Source organism: Sorex araneus, chromosome 4 (genome assembly GCF_027595985.1).
Source record: "Sorex araneus isolate mSorAra2 chromosome 4, mSorAra2.pri, whole genome shotgun sequence".
Classification (NCBI taxonomy): Eukaryota; Metazoa; Chordata; class Mammalia; order Eulipotyphla; family Soricidae; genus Sorex; species Sorex araneus.
The window spans coordinates 196,192,764-196,205,319 of record NC_073305.1 but is presented as its reverse complement, the minus strand read 5'-3'; positions in this window follow the sequence as shown (position 1 = coordinate 196,205,319).

Here is a 12,556-nt window from a genome sequence, read left to right as displayed (position 1 = left end):
TCTTCTCTCAAAGGGATGGTATAGAAACAATCCTTTAGATAAATTATAATAATATCCCATTGTTTTGGAATAATGGCCAAATTAGGTAGGCCCATTTGCAAAGGGCCCATTGGTTCCATGCAGTCATTAACTTTTCTTAGATCACTTAACATTAGCCATTTACCAGTCTTTTTCTTGATAACAAATACTGGTGAATTCCATGGACTAGAGCTAAAAACAATATGTCCCAATTCAAACTGTTCTGTAACTAATTCATTTAAAGCCTTAAGTTTTTCTTTTGTTAAGGGCCAGTGCTGAAACACAAAGAGGCTGAACCTTTTTCCAGACTATTGGGAGAGCTGTTCTTCGAGCATCGACCCAAATTAAAAAGGCGATTGCTGAGACAGCTCTTTTTCTTTAATATATTTCACACCAAGTTTTTGCAACAAATCTCGTCCCCATAGGGTGATAGCTATTAGAGCAATATATGGCTGGATGACTGCCGTGTCTCCATCAGGATCACTACAACGAAGAGGTTGCACACTCTGTTAAACATCGGTGACCACACCCATACCAGAAAAAGTAACGTCCACACAACGCTTTTGCCAAACCATAGGCCAATGATGAGAGGCGACAACAGTAACATCAGCACCTGAATCTAACATACCCTCCAGTTTTGTTCCATCCTCAAAGGCTATAACCAAAGTAGGCTTATCATCTTCTTCTTTTTCTTCTTCTTCCTTCCTTTCTTTCTATTTCTTTATTTTCTTCCTTTCTTCCTTCCTTCCTTCCTTCCTTTCTTTCTTCTTTCTATATTTCTCCTTTCTCCCTTTCTTTCTTTTTCTTCTTTGTATCTATATTTCTTTATTCCCTTTCTTTTTCTTCTTCCTTCCTTTCTATTTTTTTACTTCCTTCCTTTCTTTCTATTCTTTCTCACTTTCTCTTTTTCTTCTTCTTTCTTTCTATATTTCTTTATTCCCTTTTTATCTTTTTCTTCTTCCTTCCTTCTTTTCTTTCTATCTATATTTCTTTATTCCCTTTTCTTCCTTCCTTCCTTCCTTCCTTCCTTTCTTTCTTTCTTTCTATATTTCTTTATTCCCTTTTCTTCCTTCCTTCCTTTCTTTCTTTCTTTCTTTCTATATTTCTTTATTCCCTTTTCTTTCTTTCTTTCTTCCTTTCTTCCTTTCTTTCTCTCTTTCTTTCTTTATCTTTATTCTCTTTCTTTCTTTCTTTATTTCTTTCTCCCTTTCTCTTTTTCTTCTTCCTTTCTTTCTATCTATATTTCTTTATTCCCTTTTCTTCCTTTCTTTCTTTCTTTCTATAGTTCTTTATTCCCTTTTCTTCCTTCATTTCTTTCTTTCTATATTTCTTTATTCCCTTTTCTTTCTTTCTTTCTTTCTTCCTTTCTTCCTTTCTTTCTCTCTTTCTTTCTTTATCTTTATTCTCTTTCTTTCTTTCTCCCTTTCTCTTTTTCTTCTTCCTTTCTATCTATATTTCTTTATTCCCTTTTCTTTCTTTCTTTCTTTATTTATTTATTTATTTATTTCTCCCTTTCTCTTTTTCTTCTTCCTTTCTTTCTATCTATATTTCTTTACTCCCTTATCTTCCTTTCTTTCTTTCTTTCTATCTCTGTTTCTTTATTCCCTTTCTTTTCTTTTTCTTTCCTTTCTTTCCTTTCCTTCCTTTCTTTCATTATTTTCCTTTCTTTCTTTCTTTTATTTTTTTTTTTTGCTTTTTGGGTCACACCCAGCGATGCTCAGGGGTTACTCCTGGCTCTGCACTCAGGAATTACTCCTGACGGTGCTTGAGGGACCATATGGGATGCCGGGGATCGAACCCGGGTCGGCCGCATGCAAGGCAAACGCCCTACCCGCTGTGCTATCACTCCGGCCCCCTCTTTCTTTCTTTTATTCTTTCCCTTTCTTTCTTTCTTTTCCTTCCTTCCTCTCCTTTTCTTTCTTTCTTTCTTTCTTTCATTCTTTCCTTCTTTCTTTATTCCCTTTATTTATCTCTCCCTTTCTCTGCCCCCAGCTCCCAGCTTCCCCGACTTCAGAACCAAGGCAGAAGCCCATGTCTAGATGTCCATGAGGGTCTGGTGGAATAGCGTTGGGGCGCTGCTTGCCAGAGACACCTTCGATCCCCTCCTGCAGTGGCCCGGGACTGCCGGGAGTGACCCCAGGAACCCGGCAGAGCAGCATCTGAACGCTGCTGCGTGTGACCCAGACCCACCCCAGGTCAAAAGAGGCAGCGGTGACACATGTGCAGCCAGAGCTGGAATGCGCGGGGCAGAGGCAGGGTTAGGGCTGCCACAGGAGACCCCCGGGATGTGGCGGGGACTCCGGCCTCAAGCAAGCCCTGCTTGTGCTCCCAGATCCAGGGCCTCTTCTCTGCACACCTGTCACATCTGGGGGAGTGGGGCTGCCCAGTGCCAGTGATATAGGCAGGTAGACAGGGAAAGGCCCTTGGCAATAAAATTTAGGTCAACAGAACTTCTGAGAGGAAAATCCTAAGACTGATCTACCCTGTGGATACAGAAAAAAGACCTGATAAGACCTTCAGTGGACCCTGAGGAGGTTGGACCTCCGACCATGAAGTTCCTGAAACCCTCAGACCTCTCCCTTAATCAGATTAAAATGTGATCCAGCCCGAGAAGACTCCAGAACTTCCAGGTCAAGACAACCTGTGAAAAACCCATAAAAGCCACCTTGAGCAAAGGAAGGGTGCGCATATGCTGCCCAAACCGTGTGCTGCTTGCACCCGCGTTGCTGAGCACATGAGTTGTCCGCATCTCCCTTCTTGAGATGTGGACTTTCGTGCTTTCTGTCTAATGTTGAGGTGTGTGCAGGGATGTTTAACACAGAGCAGGGCAGGAGCAACCCCATCATGCCTGGTTCCTGCTTCACGTTTTGTTTTACTTAAACCTTTTTGTTTTTCTTAAAACCTCGCCTCCCCCCCACACACACACACCCTCGGCCATCTGCAAGGGAAGGACAACTGGGCTGAAAACTCGGCCTTGGCAAATAGTTTCATAACCACTATTCATAACCACTATAGAAGCCACCCAGACACAAGCAGGGTGGGTAGCTGCCAGAATGTTCTGGCATGTCTAGATCATCTATCTGTAACTGCTTGTTTGTACTATTTGAAAGTATATTTTCTTCTGAATTATAAAACTTGCATTTTCACTTAGGTTTTTATTAATATTCATAAGTGCAGGCTGTGACGTAAGCACTGACTATAAAATTTGCGGCTTTTCCCTTGTTCAGGGTCTTGCTTGAGACTGTGTGCCTAGAAGCTTGACCCCAGCTAACTGGCTTAATAAACTCTGCTTGTGTGTTACATTACTGGCTGGACTCTTTGTGCGGGTTCAGAGAGGGGGAATTTTTCGATACCAGCTCCTAACAGGAGCTCTCTCTGCCCTTGGAGAATCCGTGTTCTCTCTTGAGCAAGCTACTCTCTCTTACTCTCCACTCTCTCTCAATATCTCTTTCTCCTTCCCTAAAAATACCCTCCAAATAAAATCTGTTCTACTTCACTGCTTGTCTACTTCTGAAATTCTTTTCTGTGAGCGAGACAAGAACCCTGGAAACCCTGGGTCAGGCCCAGGACTGGCCTCTCCTTTCCTGCAAAGAGCAAATCCTCGCTCCAGCCTGAGTCCGTGACTCCCCGAGAAATCAGGTGACAGGGATCCACTCTCGTGCCGGGAAGACTAAGTGGACTTCGGGTGTGGCCTGATGGCCGCCTGGAGGGAGTGTCAGGGGCCCAGACCCAGGCTGAGCAGGGGCTCATTGCAGACATTACGGGTCCTAGTCTTCCCGGTGGGTCCCAGGTGGCAGAGGCCAATGGGAGAAGGTGACCATCCTTCTCTCCTCCTGACCCTTGTGAGTTACCCTTGGGTCACCAACATCACCAGGACGGGTTGGCTCTGGTGAGCACCTGCAGCTGCTGTGACTCGAATGTGAGGATGGGGCACCTGGGAATGACTCGGGAGCCCCAGGGCTGTCCCTGCAATGGTCCAGCAGCATGGCCAGGCCCCCAGGGGAGTGCTGCTGGTGGCCAGCCTGGCAGAGGGGGCTGTGGAGGGCGGGGCTGAGTCTGGAGACTGCAGTGTTCCCTCAACTCGATCCCAGCCCTCGAGTCCCTTGAGGCGGTCCCAGCCATGAGCCACCCTCCCCCCGCGGTGGACGCGCTTCCTCTGCATTTTTTACCCCCCTTCTCATAATCCTTTGCTTAATTTGTTGTTGGATTTGGGGGTCACACCCAGCTGTGCCCAGTGTCTGCTCCTGGCTATGGTCAGGGAAGGCCCAGGGTCAGCCGCGTTCAAGGCCACTGCCTCAACTCCTGGGCTGTCTCTCTGCCACCCTCCCCCACATTGTTTTATGTGTGTGTTTGGAATTTAGGCGTATTTAGTGCTCGAGGTTTCTCTGGCCAGTGCTTACAGGACCATAAGGTAACAAGGGCTGAACCCAGGACTCCTGCGTGACAGGCCTGCGTTCCAGCACACCGAGCCATCTCTCAGCCCCCCGCTCAATCTTGACCTTAGCACATCCCCACTCCTGGGGCTCGCCCTGATGCTGCCTGACCTGCCTCCACCCACCAACAACACGCCGTGGTTCCCCCACCCCCACCCAGTGCTCTCTGCACCAGGCGCTGAGCTAATCAGGCTGATGATGGCTCAGGTGCAGCGCGGCTCTCCCGGCCCCCACACGCAGTAAATTTCCTCAGCCGACAGCCTGCTCTCTGCGGGCCTCTTGGCCAGGCAGCCGCCAGCCACAGGCTGCTGCTGTCTCATGGCCCATGAATCAGGCCTGTGCGGCCAGCACAGAACCCCCCAGTATGCGGCAGCAGAGCACTGTGTCGTGGTGTCCCCGTACTGGTGGCCTCTGGCATTCTCCGCACCCAGCCCCAGCCACCAACGTAAGGCCGGACCACAGCCTTTGAAACCAATTTCCTCTGGCCACAGCCTGGGAATGGGCCTTGAACTTCCAGCCTCTCTGTTCTGAAAACGTGTCCTGAAGAGGAGGAGGAGGAGGAGGAAGGAGGAAAGAAACCGGATCAGATCAGGAAGCCCAGAGCCCCCAGGGACAGAGAAAGAGACCTGCTGGCTGCTCCTTCAGTCTTGAATATTCCAGAGAGGGAGGGGCGGTGACAGGGAAAGGGGCAGCCGGAATCCCAGGTAGTGAGGGACAAGACATTTTGTGAACTTTTGTTTGTTTTGGGGCCACACCTGGTGATGATCAGGGGTTACTCCTGACTCTGCACTCAGAAATTACTCCTGGAAGGCTGGGGGACCCTATGGGATGCTGGGGATTGAACCTGTTGACTGCAAGCAAAGCAAACGTCCTACCCACTTGCCTATTGCTCTGGCACGAATAATTTTAATAAGAGGTTTTTTTTTAACTTGAGATTGGTAATACTTGGCTGTTTCTCCCAGACACGGCAAAGGAACAGGCCCAAAGGAATAAAACTCTTGCCTACATGTGGTGGTAACTGAGATGGTCCCCTCAGGGAACTGGGTGGGCTGGAAAGGACTGGGGGAGGGCCCATTAGGGGGGTCGGGCATGCTGGGACTTTGAGGTGGGTGTGACTCCTATATACACAGGCAGTGACATGCTCTACTCCTGAGCTTCCACAATGCTGTAAGATTTGTTTTAAAAGAGAAAATTGTTTCAAATAAAGGGGCTGGAGCAATTTGCCTTGCACACTGCTGACCCGGGTTTGATCCCTAGCTCCACATATGGTTCCCTGAGTCTGGCAGGAGTGATGCCTGAGCACAGTCAGGTGTGGCCCCAAGCCCAAAAATAAATATACACATCTTAAAAATCTTGCAGAGGTTGAACTCCACAAGAAGAAAACATCCAACCCCATCAGGAAATGGGGCGATGAGATGAATGGAAAAGTCCTCAAAGAAGAAATCCAAATGGCCAAAATACACATGAAAATATGCTCCTCATCACTAATCATCAGGTAGATGCAGATCAAAACAACAATGAGATATCATCTCACACCATATAGACTGGCCACATCCAAAAGAACAACTGGTGTTGGCGCGGATGTGGGGAGAAAGGGACTCTCCTTCACGGTTGGTGGGAATTCCGACTGGTTCAGCTGTTTTGGAAAACAATATGGACACTTCTCAAAAAATTAGAAATTGAGCTCCCATTTGACCCAGTAATACCACTTCTGGTGACATATCCCATAGATGCAAAACAGTATAGTAGAAATGGCATCTGCACTTATATTTTCATTACAACACTGTTTACAATAGCCAGAATCTGGAAAAAAAAAGCCAAGTGCTAGAGAACGGATGACTGGTTAAAGAAATTTTGGTACATCTACACAATGGAATACTATGCAGCTATTGAAAAGATGAAGTCATAAAATTTACATATAGATGGATCAACATGGAAAGTATCATATTAAGTGAAATGAGTCAGAAAGAGAGGGGCAGGCATAGAAAGCTTGTATTCATCTGTGGAATATAAAGTAACTGAATGGGACTATCACCCAAGAATAATAGAGATAAATGCCAGGATTATTACTGCATAGCTTAGAAGTTGGCCTCGAAGGCTGGGGAAAAGGCAGTTCAGACAGAGAAGGGACCACCAAGTAAAGGGTGCTAGGAGGACCTGCTCGGGATGGGAGAAGCGGGCTGAAAATAGACTATAGATGGAACATGATGGCCACTCAATACTTCTATCACAAACTATAACACCCAAAAGGAGAGAGAGAGCAAAATGGGATGACCTGCCACAGAGGCAGGTTGTGTGGGGGTGGTGAGAGAGATACTGGGACCATTGGAAAATGGGCACTGATGGAGGGATGGGTACTCGACCATTGTACAACTGAAACTCAAGCCCAAAAATTTGTAAGTCTGTAACTGTACCTCACGGTGATTCACTAATAATTTTTTTTAATCTTGTGGAGATGAGCCTCAACTCTGGTTTATCATGTGCGGAAAGCTCAGGGAAGCGGGGCAGTGTCAGAACCATGCAGAGCAAAGCCCTTGGGATCAGGATGAATGCATCATGTGACTCTGTCCTGTAACGGTGGGAAAACAGAATGTTGGGGTCTCTCCTCATTCTTGTTTCACCCATCACCCAATGTGATGGGATTGGGATAAGGTCGTGAGGGTGGGGCCTCATGGCTTGGATTGGCGCCCTCCTAGGGCACCCTCAGGTCTCCCCTGGGAGGGCAGTGAGGGGAGGCGGAGTGAAAACCCCCCTGTCATCTCTCACCAGGCACCCCCACCTCTCAGCAACCCCAATCTTGATCTTCCGTCCCAAGGGCCTTGAGAAATTAATATTCATTGTTCACTAGCTGTCAATCCTGTGATACTGTGTTATAACACTCCAATGGGCCGAGAGAAAGTTCTAGGTGCTGGGATGGACCACGCGCCCAAAAACCAAGCCTGCCTGCGGGGGTTCCCTTGTCCACCGGGGGGCAGCATCGCTCGGGCTCAGTCCCAGCTGCTGGTTGCAGTGTAGAGAGATGCCCAGGACAACACTTATCTCCAGCTTGTGAGCAGAAAAGACAGAGACACGGGGGCACGACCTTGGAAACAGGCTGGCCTGCTATCAGGTGGCTGAATATTATCCCTCTCCTCGAACGTTTCTGTTTCTTTGGGGGCCATCCCTGGTGGTGCTCAGGGCTGACTCCTGGCTCTGTGCTCAGGGATCAGTCTGGTGGGGCTGATCATCCAAGGTGCTGAGAATCTAACCCAGGCATGCTGCAAGCTCTCCCGGGGGACAGAGGAGCCTGGCTGGTGAGGAACAGGAGCTGTACCAAGAGGCAACTGGAGAAAAAGGCCTCCGGAACCACGAAAACTTTATGCAATTGCTTTTGCTACCGGAAAGTCTGGAATGATTATGACACCCAAAGAAATCAAAGAATTAAGACCCTCAAACGTAAAAATAATCAGGACCTGTAATGAATCGTCAGAGGAAATGCTATTGATCCATTTTTCATCAAGGCGGAAGCAGCGAATCTCCCCAGGGTAGGTGCCTGCCCCCCCAGGAGCACCTTTCAAGAGGCAAGTGGGTGGAGCCGTGGCACTGTCCTTGGTGCTGAAACAGCTCAGGCACCAGATCCCAGCAACCGCCTTGTCTCTTCAACTTTGAGAAAAGCATGTACTGTCTTTCATGGACTTTCTGCTAAATGTCTTCACTCGAAAGAGTCCAGCAAGCTTATGCCAACAGAAGTCCCTTCATTCCAACAGCTGCGCACAGGACTCTTTGCTTTAACATGATTACATCTTTATCTGGGGTATCCTGATCATGATCTGCAAAGAGAGAGGGGACCAAGTGAGAGCGGGCTTGGGGAAAACCGGGATTTGGAAGCACGAGGCTGGGTCTGGAGGATGAAGCTAAGAGCGAATCAGCTCTGCGTACCCCTCCCCCCGCCAGCCTCTGGCTGGGGATTTCCAGGTGTCCTGACTATGAAGTTCAGTTTTCCCCCAGTCCTGTCTAGAGAGACTCCATCAGTCTGGATGGTACGCCCTAGCAGCTCACTCTGCGGACTTATTTCACCTTCCTAAAATATTCATCTAGATCCAAATGAGCTCAAATTGTAATCAAGTCTTGATCACCATTTCCAAAGCACCACGTGTGGGGGTTGGAGCGATAGTACAGTGGGGAGGGCCTTTGCCTTGCACGTGGCCAATCTGGGTTCAATCCTCAGCATCCCATATGGTCCCCAGAGCACTGTCTGGAGTAATTCCTGAGTGCACAGCCAGGACATCACCGGGTGTGACCCCCAAAGTCAAAACAAACAAACAACAAAAGAAACCCAAAGGACCATGTGTGGACGGCATGACCGGGGACATAACAGATACCATACTTCTTTTTTTATTAATTAATTTATTTTTTAATTAGTGAATCACCGTGAAGGTACAGTTACAGATTTATACATTTTTGTGCTCATGTTTCCCTCATACAAAGTTCAAGAACCCATCCCTTCACCAGTGCCCATTCTCCACCACAAATAAACCCAGCATCCCTCCCACCCTTCCCAATCCCATCTCCCATCCACCCCACCCTGCCACTGTGGCATGGTATTCCCTTTTGTTCTCTCTGTCTAATTAGGTGTTGTGGTTTGCAATAAAGGTGTTGAGTGGCCATTGTGTTCAGTCTCTAGTCTACATTCAGCACGCATCACCCTTCCCCCGCAAGGCCTCCAACCACATTTTACTTGGTGTTCCCTTCTCTATCTGAGTTGCCCTCTCCCCAGAATGTGAGGCCAGAATGTGAGACGGGGTGTGGAGGGCCAGGCTGGGGGAAGCGCCCACCTTCTGGCTTCCGTCTTAGAACGCAGCATGAGGCTCAGGAGTGTGATCACCAGCGCCAGCACAAACACCACAGCCGTGGCCACCAGTCCGTACGCCAGGGTCTTGGAGGTGCTTTTCTCTCAGGCGGCCCCTCTGACCAGTGCGTGTCTGTGGCCATGCAGCTGAAGAAGAGGAGAAGCTGGGTCAGGCCAGACAGAGCCCTCAGAAATGGACCGAGTTCAGCTGCAGCATGCAAAGGCTTTGGGTTCCACACCCCAGACCTGGAGCAGTCGCCAGGCTGTATCCGGATCTTAGACCCCTACAGTGGCCCACTTCCGGCAATGTTAACCATTGCTCTATCTAGCCTCCTTGCTTGCAGGGGCACCCCCTCCACCATCCCTGCACCACAGCAACTCCCACTGCCTCTGAGATGCCCTTATCTCTGGAGATGCCCTTGTTCTCCCTCTCGTCACTCGTGAGTGCCTCTTCCAGGAAGCCTTCCTGGAATAACCTCTCTTGGGTGTGTGTTTCATCTTTCAAAGGCTCCACTCCCATGATGCTGGGTTGAGGGGAAGGGGGCCAGGGCATACCCTGATGTGCGAAGGTGAGGGGTGCCCATGGCAGTTCCTGATAGCTCAGTATCGATCGGGAGTGGGCGGGGGGGGCACCAGGGACACACCCCATGGTGCCGGGGGACGGGGCTCTGATTCTGGGACTGAACTCAGGACCTGGAACATGCTGGCCACGTTCGTGCCCACCTGAGTGCCCACCTCCAGGCTTTGCTCCGGCCCATGAGGAAGCCCCGCCCACTTCCGGTGGACCCCTGGGGCCCAGCGGCGAGGGACACCTACTAGCACCGTGGGTGGCTGCGCTCCAGCATGCACTTCCCTTGATTGCAATTCACGGAGTGACTGAAGCCGGGGGTGCAGAGGCTGACGCAGCTCGGCTTCCGGTCCTTGTATTCCGTGTAGAAGAAGTCGGCCAGCTCTGCCCCAACTTTCTCCTTGCATTCATCTGCGGGGAAGGGAGTCAGGCCGGGCTGGGGGCGTGTCACCCGCGCCCCCTGGATTCCCTCAGCCTCCCAGACTGCGCCCTCCACTCCCACAGCACACTGTCATTTACTGAGAAGGTCGTAGTTGACAGTGACGTTTCCCTTCACGTCAATGCTGTTCTTAGTGAAACACAGCTTATTTTCTGACAGACAAAGGCCACGTGGAGGTGTCACCTCCACCCCTTGCCCCACCTCCAGAGCCTGGGCACAGACGCCAGGCAGGGGGCACCCAGGAGGGAGCCTGTGCACCCAGCGGACCATCCTGGGGCTTACCGGCACAAGAGTTACTGTTGCTGTCTCCGGCCTTGGTGATCGTCTCCTTCACTGTCTCTGTCAGATTCTCCAAGACTTCCTTCAAGTCCTCCTTAAATTTCGTCTCAATGAGGACTTCGTGCTCCACCACCACGCTGCCCCGCCTGTCAGAGAGGAGCGTCCTGGGTGGCCTGTGGGTTCTGCCCCAACCACTCCTGGCATGGGGACAGGGAATGGGACAGGGGTCGGGGGGATGGTTTCTTTCTCTCTTTTTATTAGGGTGCGTGTTTGGGCCACACCCAATCAGGGCTCACTCCTGGGGACATGGGGACCCCCATGGGTCCCCTGACAGCTATGTTGTGGCCGTGGACCCTTCTGCAACCATTCCTGGGGGTTCTCATCACAGTCTGTGGGTGTGAGTGGCGGCTTGCAGGGAATTCAGTAAAGCACCAGAACGGGGGAGGAGTTGGGCATGAGGGTCCCTAAGTGTCTCTAGATGAAGCCAAGTAGAAGGGGTAGCAGCTGGCCAGGGATCCTTTAGGGTGGGAGGTGCAGCGGGCACCACGGTGGGGGCGTCAAATCGCACATATATGTGTGCGTGTGTGCATGTGTGAGCATGCATGTACATGAGTGTGTGCGTGTGCATCTGTGTGTATCTGTGTGTATGTTCGTGCATGGATGCATCTGTGTGCACACTTGCACGTGTGACTTTGTGTGTGAGCATGTGCGTCTGTGCATGTGTGCTTGTGTGTGTGTGAGTGTGTGCGTATAAGTGTGAGCACGTGCGTCTGTGTGCTTGTGTTTGTGTGTGCACACGCACGTGCATGTGTGGGCATTTGCGCATGAATTCATCCACCACAGGGTCAATTCTAAGAGGAATTCCGGTCCCAGAACGGGGGAGGTTCCAGTCCAGAAGAGGCAGAATCAGAAATGCCCCCGAGTCTCGTGCTCTGGGACAGGCACCTATGGGACTCAGAACCCAGCCCAGCCTCCTGGTTTCCTAATTCCCAGCAGGAAAAGACCCCTCCTCCAGGCTGCCCTCCTAGCTCTGCTCAGCACATGCAGGGGGGAAGGGAGCAGGGAAATAGATCTTGATCAGGCTAACACTCGCACAGAGGCGGCCCAAGGGTGGGAACAGACACCAAGGCTCTTTACCTGCTGAGACTGACCCGGGTTTGGTCCACAGCCCCGTTTATGTGGTTGCCTGACGCAGAGCCAAGAGTAAGCCAAGAGCACCCCTAGGTGTGGCCCAACCCCCCCACCAGAGTGGAGACCCCATGACATCCCAACTGGCCCTGGGTTTGGTCACTGTACTCGCAGGTCCCAGGGTCCCCTGTACTCTGCCTTCCACACCCCGGGTGCTCACCGCAGTGTGCCCCAAGCTTGACCCACTTTCTGTCCCTACTCAAGGAGGCAGAGGGGCCCTGGGAATTTTCTTTGCAGTGAGACCAGGAGCAGACTGGCCCCCAGGACCCCGGTTTCCTGTCAGCACTGGGGGAGAGCCGATAGGGGTCTGGAAGTTTTCTGTGCTCAAGAGGGGGTACCAGCTATTCACGGTCCAAGGCAGAGGCGTGTGGATGGGAAGGGCACCCCAAAAAGGAGCCTCGTGTGGGGAGCCCCTGTGAGCTCTGTGGTGACCCCATGAAGAGAGTGGCACCCACCATATCCCCCTACCCGCCCTTCCCAGTCCTGGCACTCATGATAATTGTAGAATTCTGACTCCTCTGTACCCCTCAGTTCCATTATAAATAACATCCATCTGTAAGGTGGGGTGTTATTTTAGAGGCCCGGCCTCAGAATCCTGGGCCACTGCTGCCTCTGACCCTGGCCCTGACCCTGCTCTCGTCCTGTCTCCGACCTGACCCCTGACCCCATCTCTGACCCCATCCCTACTCCTGACCCCAGCCCTGGCCCTGATCCCACCCTGACAGCTCCTCCTCCCTGGCCAGCGCTGAGGGGGGTTGCCAGCGCTCCCCGCCCACCACCTCACCTGCTCAGTGAATGTCTTA